The sequence below is a fragment of the Triticum urartu genome, chromosome 3 (assembly GCF_003073215.2).
Source record: "Triticum urartu cultivar G1812 chromosome 3, Tu2.1, whole genome shotgun sequence".
NCBI lineage: Eukaryota > Viridiplantae > Streptophyta > Magnoliopsida > Poales > Poaceae > Triticum > Triticum urartu.
In genome coordinates this window covers 8149303-8158763 of record NC_053024.1, presented here as the reverse complement: position 1 = coordinate 8158763, position 9461 = coordinate 8149303, and the positions used below count along the sequence as shown (strand labels likewise).

The following is a 9461-nucleotide window of genomic DNA, read 5'->3' as shown; positions in this document are numbered from 1 at the left end:
AGAAGAATTTCTGCCCGAAGCCGTGCACCGGCATTTGGGTGAAGTGTAGAGAAGGGAAAAACATTTTCATCGAAGATGACATCCCTAGAGATATACACTCGTCCTGTTGAAATATCAAGGCATTTGAAACCTTTGTGAAGGTTGCTATATCCAAGAAAAATGCATTGTTTGGAACGAAACTGAAGTTTGTGCTTGTTATAGGGTCGGAGATTGGGCCAACAAGCACACCCAAAAATCCTAAGTGCAGAATAATTGGGTTTTTCATGGAACAATCGCTCAAGAGGGGTTTCAAACTTGATAACTTTGCTAGGGAGACGATTGATCAAATAGGTAGCAGTGATAAACACCTCATCCCAAAATTTTAAGGGCATAGAGGCTTGGGCAAGAAGGGACAAGCCCACTTCGACTATATGTCGATGTTTTCTCTCTGCTGACCCGTTCTGTTGATGCGCATGAGGACAAGATACATGATGAGATATTCCTATTTTGGTGAAGAAAGAGTTGAGTTTTTCATACTCCCCTCCCCAATCTATCTGAAGAGCAAGAATTTTGCGATTAAACTGTCGTTCAACAAGATGCTGAAAGTCATGAAATTTTTAAAAAAACTTCAGACTTGTGTTTGATCAAATATATCCATGTGAACTTGCTGAAATCATCGATAAAACTCACATAATATTTCTTTCTGCCTACTGTTTCAACAGCAGGTCCCCAAACATCAGAGAAAATAAGTTCTAAAGGAAACTTGGATTCACTTATTGACTTTGGATAAGATAACTGGTGACTTTTTCCCTGTTGACAGGCATCACAAACAGAATCACTACTGGAAAAACTAGCACAAGGGAGTTTATTTTGACTAAGAATCCTCCTGACAACTAAAGGAGATGGATGACCTAAACGTCGGTGCCATCTATCCGAAGATATTTTGGTGGCACTAAGCATCTGCTTCTTGACGTTGGATCCCTTGTGCTTGACGGGGTATAGACCACATCTACCCCTGCCTCGAAGAAGAACCTTCCTCGTTCCCCGTTCCTTAACAAGAAAAGAGTGAGGGTGAATTTCACAGAATGTATCATTGTCAAGAGCAAGGCGACTAGCAGAGATTAGACTCTTGCTAGCTTCTGGAACATGAAGAATATTATTTAGGTAAAGATCACGATCAGGGGTACGAATAGCTGAGTGACCAATATGTTCTATAGCCATACCTGTTCCACTAGCAGTGTGGATTTGCTCGTTCCCGGTGTAGCGGTCGCGGACAGTCAGCTTCTCAAGGTCTCCTGTGATGTGATCGGTGGCACCGCTGTCAAGGTACCAGTTTGTGTCCACCCCATACTGAGGTGCTGCCAGGTTCGTCGTCCTCTCTTCTCCTCCTTGGTAGGCTTCATCATAGCGCTTCCAGCACTTCCACGCTGGATGGCCCAGTTTGCCACAGATCTGGCACTGGATCCTCGGTGCAGGGGCATTGTTGTTGTAGTTGCCCCCGCCACCGTTGTTGTTGTAGTGGCCTCCTCCTCGTCCACCGCGGCCGCCAGGCTTGATGTGGGGGCGACCACGGTCACCACCATTGTTGCCGTTTCCACCACGGCCACGGCCACGGTCACCACCGCGCCCGCGACCTCTGGTGGCGGCGTTAGCAGAGGATTGTGACACTCCGCCGCGAAGCTTCATCCTCGTCTCGAAGCTGATGAGCTGAGAGAACAGCTCGGGCACGGTGATCGGCTCCACTCTGGAGCACATAGCAGAGACCACCGGATCAAACTCCTCGTCCAGGCCAGCAAGGATGTGAGAGATGATGTCATCATCGTCGATCTTCTTCCCTGCTGCGATGAGTTCATCACACAGAGACTTGACTTTCCCGACGTAGTCGGTGATGGAGGAGTTCCCCTTCTGCAGGTTGGCGAGGGTGATGCGCACGTTGACAGTCTAGGCACGAGTGTGAGACGCAAGCATCTCTGCAATCGTGTTCCAGAGCTCCGCCGATGTGTGACAGGTAGCGACCTGGACGGCCATCTCACGGGGCAAAGTTGTCAGAAGGTAAGAAAAGACTTGCTGATCTTGAGCGTACCAGGTCTGGAACTCCGGGTTGGGCTTCTTTGTCTTGCTTTTGCCATCGGATGTGGCTTCTTCAAGGTGCATGGGTGGCACCGGGTGATCGATGTCGAGGTACTGCTCCATGCGAGCACCCCTGATCGCCGACAGGACCGTCGCCCGCCATAGGGCTTGGTTGTTCTTGCTGAGCTTCTCGGAGACGGCGTGAACAAACGGAGAGGATGGGAAGGAGTTTGAAGGTGTCGCCATGGATGATCTCGAGAAGGGCTCTGATGACCATGTAAAAGCTAGGGTTAAGCGTGTTGCCTCTGGTAGGGACGCCTTTGTGTTAATATAGGCAAAGCAATTACATGATAAGGCGCAGGTGGTTAGTTGGTTGTTAACTTGCCCTCTACTCCAAGCTATACATGAGATAGAGATTATCCTAGCCAACAACCTGCGCCTCAACAAATACAATCACGTTACAATGTCACGTTACAACTACGGTCCTATACTTTTAACAGTTGGACTTTTGATCAGAGGGTTTCTGGTGGATCTTTTATCGAGTCCGCCTTGATCGTGCAGTGGCGGATGCAAATTGGAATTCTGTTTTTCCTGGAGCGGAGCTTGAGAACCTATCGACAGCTTGTTTTGACCATGGACCTATTGTCTTAAAACTTTCTTCAGATGCGGATGAGGGCCTATCAAGCCGTTTCAGGTATGAGATGATGTGGGAACATCACCCGGAGCTTGATTCTTTTGTACAATCAGAATGGGGGAGTAAGCCAGCGGCGTTGTCTGTGAATGAGGTCCAAGTGAAGCTCAAAGCGCTAGGCGAAAATCTGCACAACTGGGATCGGTACACATTTGGAAGTGTGAAGGGTGAGATAAAACAATGGAAAAGACAGTTTGAGGCATTGAAAAACATACAAGGCCGGACTGGGCCAAGCCGGCTAGAGATCAAGGTTACTAATCGCCTTGTTGAGTTGTACCAAAGAGAAGAAATATTACATAAAAATACTAAATATTTTCAGATGAGATCATCAGTGCGGAGAAGGAAGAAAAGAATCAAGGCCCTGACTAGGCCTGACGGTCAAATCAGAGAGGATGTGACCGAGCTTCAGGAGATGACAAGTGAGTACTATAAAAATCTTTTTACCTCGGAGGGCTGTTCTACTCCCTCCGTTCCTAAATACTTGTCTTTCTAGACATTTCAAATGACTACTACATACGGATGTATGTAGACATATTTTAGAGTGTAGATTCACTCATTTTGCTTCGTATGTAGTCATTTGTTGAAATGCCTAAAAAGACAAGTATTTAGGAACGGAGGGAGTAATATGCATGAGATTTTGGATGCGGTCCCTAGAAAAATTATACGCGACATGCAAGCCCTCCCTGACGCAACATATACAGAGGCGGAAGTCAAAACTGCATTATATCAAATGTATCCGATGAAGGCGCTGGGGCCGGACGGTTTCCTGCCCACTTTTTTCAGAAACATTGGGGGTATCTGGAGCTGAGGTGACAACGGCTGTTCTCAAAATAGTAGAGGGGCAAGAGAGTGCTGAAGGTATTAATCAAACTTTTTTTTGGTGTTGATCCCAAAAGGTAAAAAATCCAACATTGCTCTCATAATTTTGCCCCATTAGCTTATGTAACGTGTTGTACAAGATTGCTTCAAAGGTTGTCGCCAATCGTCTGAAGATGGTGCTTCTAGATATCATATCAGTAGAACAGTCAGCCTTTGTCTCTGGACGTTTGATCACGGATAATATCATTGTTGCGTATGAGTGCCTACATTTTATGAAGCGCAACAAGTCTTTGAAACATCGTCACTGTGCATTCAAGCTGGATATGATGAAAACCTACGATAGGGTCGAGTACGACTATTTTGTTGGGGAACGTAGCAGAATTTTTAAAATTTTCCTACGTGTCATCAAGATCAATCTATGGAGTCTTCTAGCAACGAGAGGGAGAGGAGTGCATCTACATACCCTTGTAGATCGCGAGCGGAAGCGTTCAAGAGAACGGGGTTGATGGAGTCGTACTCGTCGTGATCCAAATCACCGATGATCCTAGCGCCGAACGGACGGCACCTCCGCGTTCAACATACGTACGGAGCGAGGACGTCTCCCGCGCCTTGATCCAGCAAGGAGGAGGGAGAGGTTGAGGAAGAAAGCTCCAACAGCAGCACGACGGCGTGGTGGTGGTGGAGCAGCAGTACTCCGGCAGGGCTTCGCCAAGCTCTTAACGGAGGAGGAGAGGTGTTGGGGAGGGGAGGGGCTGCGCCTTGGGATGGGTTCGGCTCCCATGTGCCTCCCCACTATATATAGGGATGGAGGGGGCTGGTTTCTTGCCCTCCAAGTCCATTGGGGCGTTGACAAAGGTGGGGGGAAGAAATCCCATCATTTCCTTTCCCCACCGATTGTTATCCCCCCTTTTTAGGGATCTTGATCTTATCCCTTTGGGATATGATTTTATTCCTTCACTAGTGCAGAACCGGGCAATAGCACCAGTTCGTAAGGCCCTTTAGTACCGATTGCATAACCGGCACTAAAGTGTGGGCACTAAAGGCCCCCCCTTTAGTACCGGTTCAGTACGAACCGGTGCTAAAGGGCAACCACGTGGCACGAGCCAGCTCCGGGGCCCGGAGGCCTTTAGTACCGGTTGGTTACACCAACCGGTACTAAAATGTTTGGGGGGTTTTTGGTTTTATGATTTCTTTTTCATTTAATTTTGTGTTTTCCATTTTAATTCTTTTTCGTTTGCTGGTATTTTACGATACTACACATTGTACACGTTATGCATATATATATATATATATAGAATTTCTAGTAGAACCAATTATATATATATCATCAATGTCTCACAAACCACCATATTAATTCACACATACACACATGTATAGCTATATACAATTTCTCCTACATATGCATGTTGCCTTCGGAGCCAGTGGCATTAGCCTAATTGGTACCTTCGGAGCACACGATGACAATTGGAAGTGGTTCATGACCTGGTCGATGGGGGCGGTAGCGGGTAATAGTATTCTCCCTTCGGATTTATGACCTAGTCGAGCAAAAATCCCGCTATTTCCTCTTGAAGTGCTTCTACGCGCTCCGTTTCTAGGAGCTTGTCCCGCACCTCTGTGAACTGTTAAGAAGGAGATCAATATGCATGTGTATTAGTTGTGTGACTAGATATCGATAATGGTGTAAAAATTGTGAATAGTGTTCTGACAAGCGTACCCATTCCTGGTTTTGAGATCTGCTCCTTTCGGATGCCATCATGCGAATGTTCTCGCAAACGCAGAATGCACACAGATCAGTCCCCTGCGCCTGCTTCAGGGCCTTTATGAGAATGGAATTTAATTTGATCAGATAATAATTAATTAAGCATGATAATTAAAGAGATGGCAGCTAGCTAGCTAGCTAGTACAACTTAATTACTTACCTTGGGTCGAAACCATTTCAGCTGTCGTTTCCATTCGCCTTCCGTGACGCTGATGAATCTTGCCCAAGCCCTGCCCGCCGACAAAGAAAATGAATAAAGGGGTTATTAAATAGTTCATATCATGAAATGACGAACTAAATAGGCCGAGATATATAGTTAATAATGATTGAAATTACCTGTTGACTATCCCAAACAAGATGTTGTAGTCACTATTTGCTTTGAGTAGTGAGTCCAGTATTTCAACTGTTCCGGCGTCAACTTTAATGATACACAAGATCCAGTGAAATCTGCATGCACACACGTTTGCATGTCTTAATTAAGCGGGCATATGTAAGCAAACACATGTAGCTAGCTAGTAGGCAAAAACAGAGAATTTGTAGTACAAGAAAGTGTGACTCACTGGAAGTTGTAAGGAAGTAGTATATCTTCATTGTATTTGAGGCGCTTCAAGAACTCTAGCATGCTGTCCTCTACCTGCTTTTCATGATGCTTGTTTACTTTCCATGTGTATTCATTAACGGTGTTTGGGTCAATGAACACAATGCCATAGCGTCCACCTTTTCTCATTTCATACATCTTCATCCTGCATAATACCACAGAAAAGAATATAGTGAGGATAATTACAGGTAATGATTGATCAAAAGGATCACTACAGCTAGCATGAGACTAAAATTACAGAAAGAAATCACTTACAGACAATAGCAACTGACGATAGATTTGTCGAGTGCGTCTTGATTGTATAACTGAAACAGTTCAGAATACTCAACGGTCACAGGTTTCTGATGGTAGTAATGATCCTTCTTGACTTGCACCATGAGGGACTCTCGATCGGATCTCTTGGTAATGTACATGTACCATTGATGCAATTCATACATTCTCGTTGGGAGCTTCTTGACATCTTCTGGCTCGACCAAAGGTTGGCCCCGGACATATTTCCGTTTTATTTCCTCCTCTCTAATCGCAGGCATGTCCTCGATCTCGAGGAGTTGTCCAACAGTGATCTTGAGTTCTTCAGCCTGCATTATATGCTCTTGGGTTATTACCACATCGTCCACCTCGGGAATGTAAACTGTTTGCCCACAATAATATTGGGCGCGCGTACTGTCACGTGTTGTTGGCGACACAACAAGCGGGGGGATCAATTGCGCCGCCTGTTCTCCCAGCTGGGCAACGGTTTTCCCGCATTTTTCAACGGGTGCTTGTTGTTTGCTCGAGCTCGAGCTCGCCTCCTTCTGTAGACGTTGTCGATGTAACTTCCTGATGTGGCGCTCATAGTCTGTGTCAACAGGCTTAGGAGCTGGTGGTTGAGCCATACAAATGAAGTGGTCAACTACTTCCATAGGCACTTTCTCCCTTAGCATTATGGCATTGGTTTGCTCCTCGGTCCTGTCGTAAGCCCTCACAGGAAGAGGAGTAGTGAGGTTTGGACCATATTTATATCGCTTGCCTCCGCCTGTACTTCCTATACTATGACCTCGACTTGTACCGCTACGCACCATAGCTGCGGGGTGTCTCTTCTACGATTGCTGAGGCGGCGGAGACGGCTGACGGGGCTGAGTTGGACGAGGAGGAGTGGCCTGAAGCTGTGCTGGACTTGGAGGAGGAGTGGCCTGAGGTTGTGCCGGACTTGGTGGAGGAGTGGACGTCTGACGCTGTGTCGGACTTGGAGGAGGAGTGGCCTGACACTTTGCCGGACTTGGAGGAGGAGGAGTGGCCTCACGCGTTGGTGGACTTGGAGGAGCGGGAGTCTGCTGAATCGGTGGTGGACTTCGACGAGGAGTTGGGTGACGCGGTGTCGGTGGCCTTCGAAAGATGATGCAATCCTTTCTCCATAGGATGATACGATGTTTGGCCTCTCCGAGTGTGTGCTCCCCGTCACCTCCAGGAATGTCAAGCTCTAGCCCCGAATATTGGTCCACCACCTCATCAACCATGACACGATCATAGCCTACTGAAATCGGGTTGCAATGGAAGGTTGATTCGGGGGAATTTGTATAAGCAACGCCGTCCTCCACCTTCAAGGATATGTTCTTAATTTTGAAGTGTAGCTCGCAGTTAGTGTTCTCCGTGATGTCATCCACGGGGTATCTATCCAGCATTGCGTCAAACGGGGCGGAACCCACGCTGCTTCTCGGCATGGATGGGGCGGTGGTATCCAATGCTGGATCATCCGCTAGCTGCTGCAGCTGCTGAGACCCCCTTTGCTGGCTAAGTGAGTCGATCTGCTCCTGCTGCCGCTGGAATTTGACTGCCAAGTCCGCGTGCGCTGATTCTAGGCCTTGAAGGCGTTCATAGTCCAGCTTCCTCTTCTCCTCCTCCATCTTTGATCACGGGAAAATGACGGGCGTGAAAACACGCGTCCACGTCATTGATACAGAGTGAATAATTTAAATGCGTAAATAAAATGGAGATCAAACATTGCAGGTACTTTATTTCCAGAACTCTTACATTTACATAAAAATTCTGTTAATTACATCTCCGAAGAGAAAACCCCTGATTAAGAATTCCAACATATCTATTACATAAGATTGCAACACATTCCTATTACAACATGCTACAAGAAAAATCCTCCTCGTAATCGTCGACGCCGGCATGCTCGGGGGAGCCTTGGACTTTGTTGATATTATCATATGCGATGACTTTCATTTATATTTGCTTTCATTTGATTTGTACTGAATTTGGCAGTACATGTGCGCATGCTTGAATGACGTCACTTACCTTTCCATGTGGATTAACCAATATATAGACTTTGATTTATTTTCTTTACTTTGTATGAAAAAGTCATCCTAATGGTTAACCAATTTGTTAAATGAGTATTCAAACATCATGATGCATGCGTATGGGGCATAAAATCATGCACGCACGTGTTCTGTGTATGCAAAATACATTAGTACTAACAGTTCTAGTACTCTTTGTTTTATGAGTAGATGACATCTACGTTTTCTTAATATTTGCAAGCCGTATGGGGGATGCATGATCTAACTTTCATCTTATGCGAAGATAGGCTAGATGCGACCTTTTTGAGCATACACATATATGGAGCAAATAAAAGATATTTAATTTGTTTTAGTGGCATATGCAGTGTACTACAATATTTCGAGTGCGATCAAACTCAGATTATGACTCTGGCCATCTTTTAGTGTTTTTTAATGTATGTCCATATGAAGGGACCATACAATTTATTTTAGTTGGGTGGATGTACGCCAATTAACCTAGAATTAGCTAGGTAGGACATGTCCATTTTACTTTGCATGCGCATACACTAGATTCGCCAATATCTAGTTATTTGTCGATGACAGCTAGCATTATTTGGGGCGAACACATTTTTATATAGTGCAACCATTTAGTCTATTTTAGAGACATTTGGTTAATATAATACCATTTACGATTTGGGCGGCATTTTGTTTATCATCATGAAGTGAGAATATTAGTTTCTATACACCCAGGTATGAACAAGGTTAATTAAGTTTTGCTACATGACTCAATTTTTTAGCATATCATGCGCACATGTGATCATCGAACATGCGACTAAGTATGGTGTCTTTTGACGAGCACCTATTGTTTTGCAATATTTTTTATATGCATCTTATAGTATATAGTTTGTTCCTCATTTTTTTATGTTGTTTTTCCCCGAGTCATACCTTTGCCGTGATTTTGTTGAGAACAAAGCCTTCACTCTACATAAGGGAAGAAATACCTTGATTTGTGTCAATATGACCAAACCAGAGGAACTCATCATGCAACTTGTATTTCTTGACATGTGTCAACATGACCATGGCAAGAAAAACTATCAAATTTGTGAGAATGCCTCTTGACATGTGTCAATATGACCGTGCCAAGAGTAAGATATTAAACTTGTGAGAATACTACTTGACATGTGTCAACATGACCATGCCAAGAGTGAGCTCTCGAATATGGTGAAAATACTACTTGACATGTGTCAATATGACCATGCCAAGAGTAGAATGCCAAATTTGTGGAGG

The 9461-nt window shown here is 45.1% G+C and overlaps 1 pseudogene; it reads right to left on the bottom strand.

Annotated features, from left to right (window-relative positions):
- Positions 1-1670: 1670 nt before the first annotated feature.
- LOC125549679 lies at positions 1671-1809 on the bottom strand (annotated as a pseudogene).
- Positions 1810-9461: the final 7652 nt, after the last annotated feature.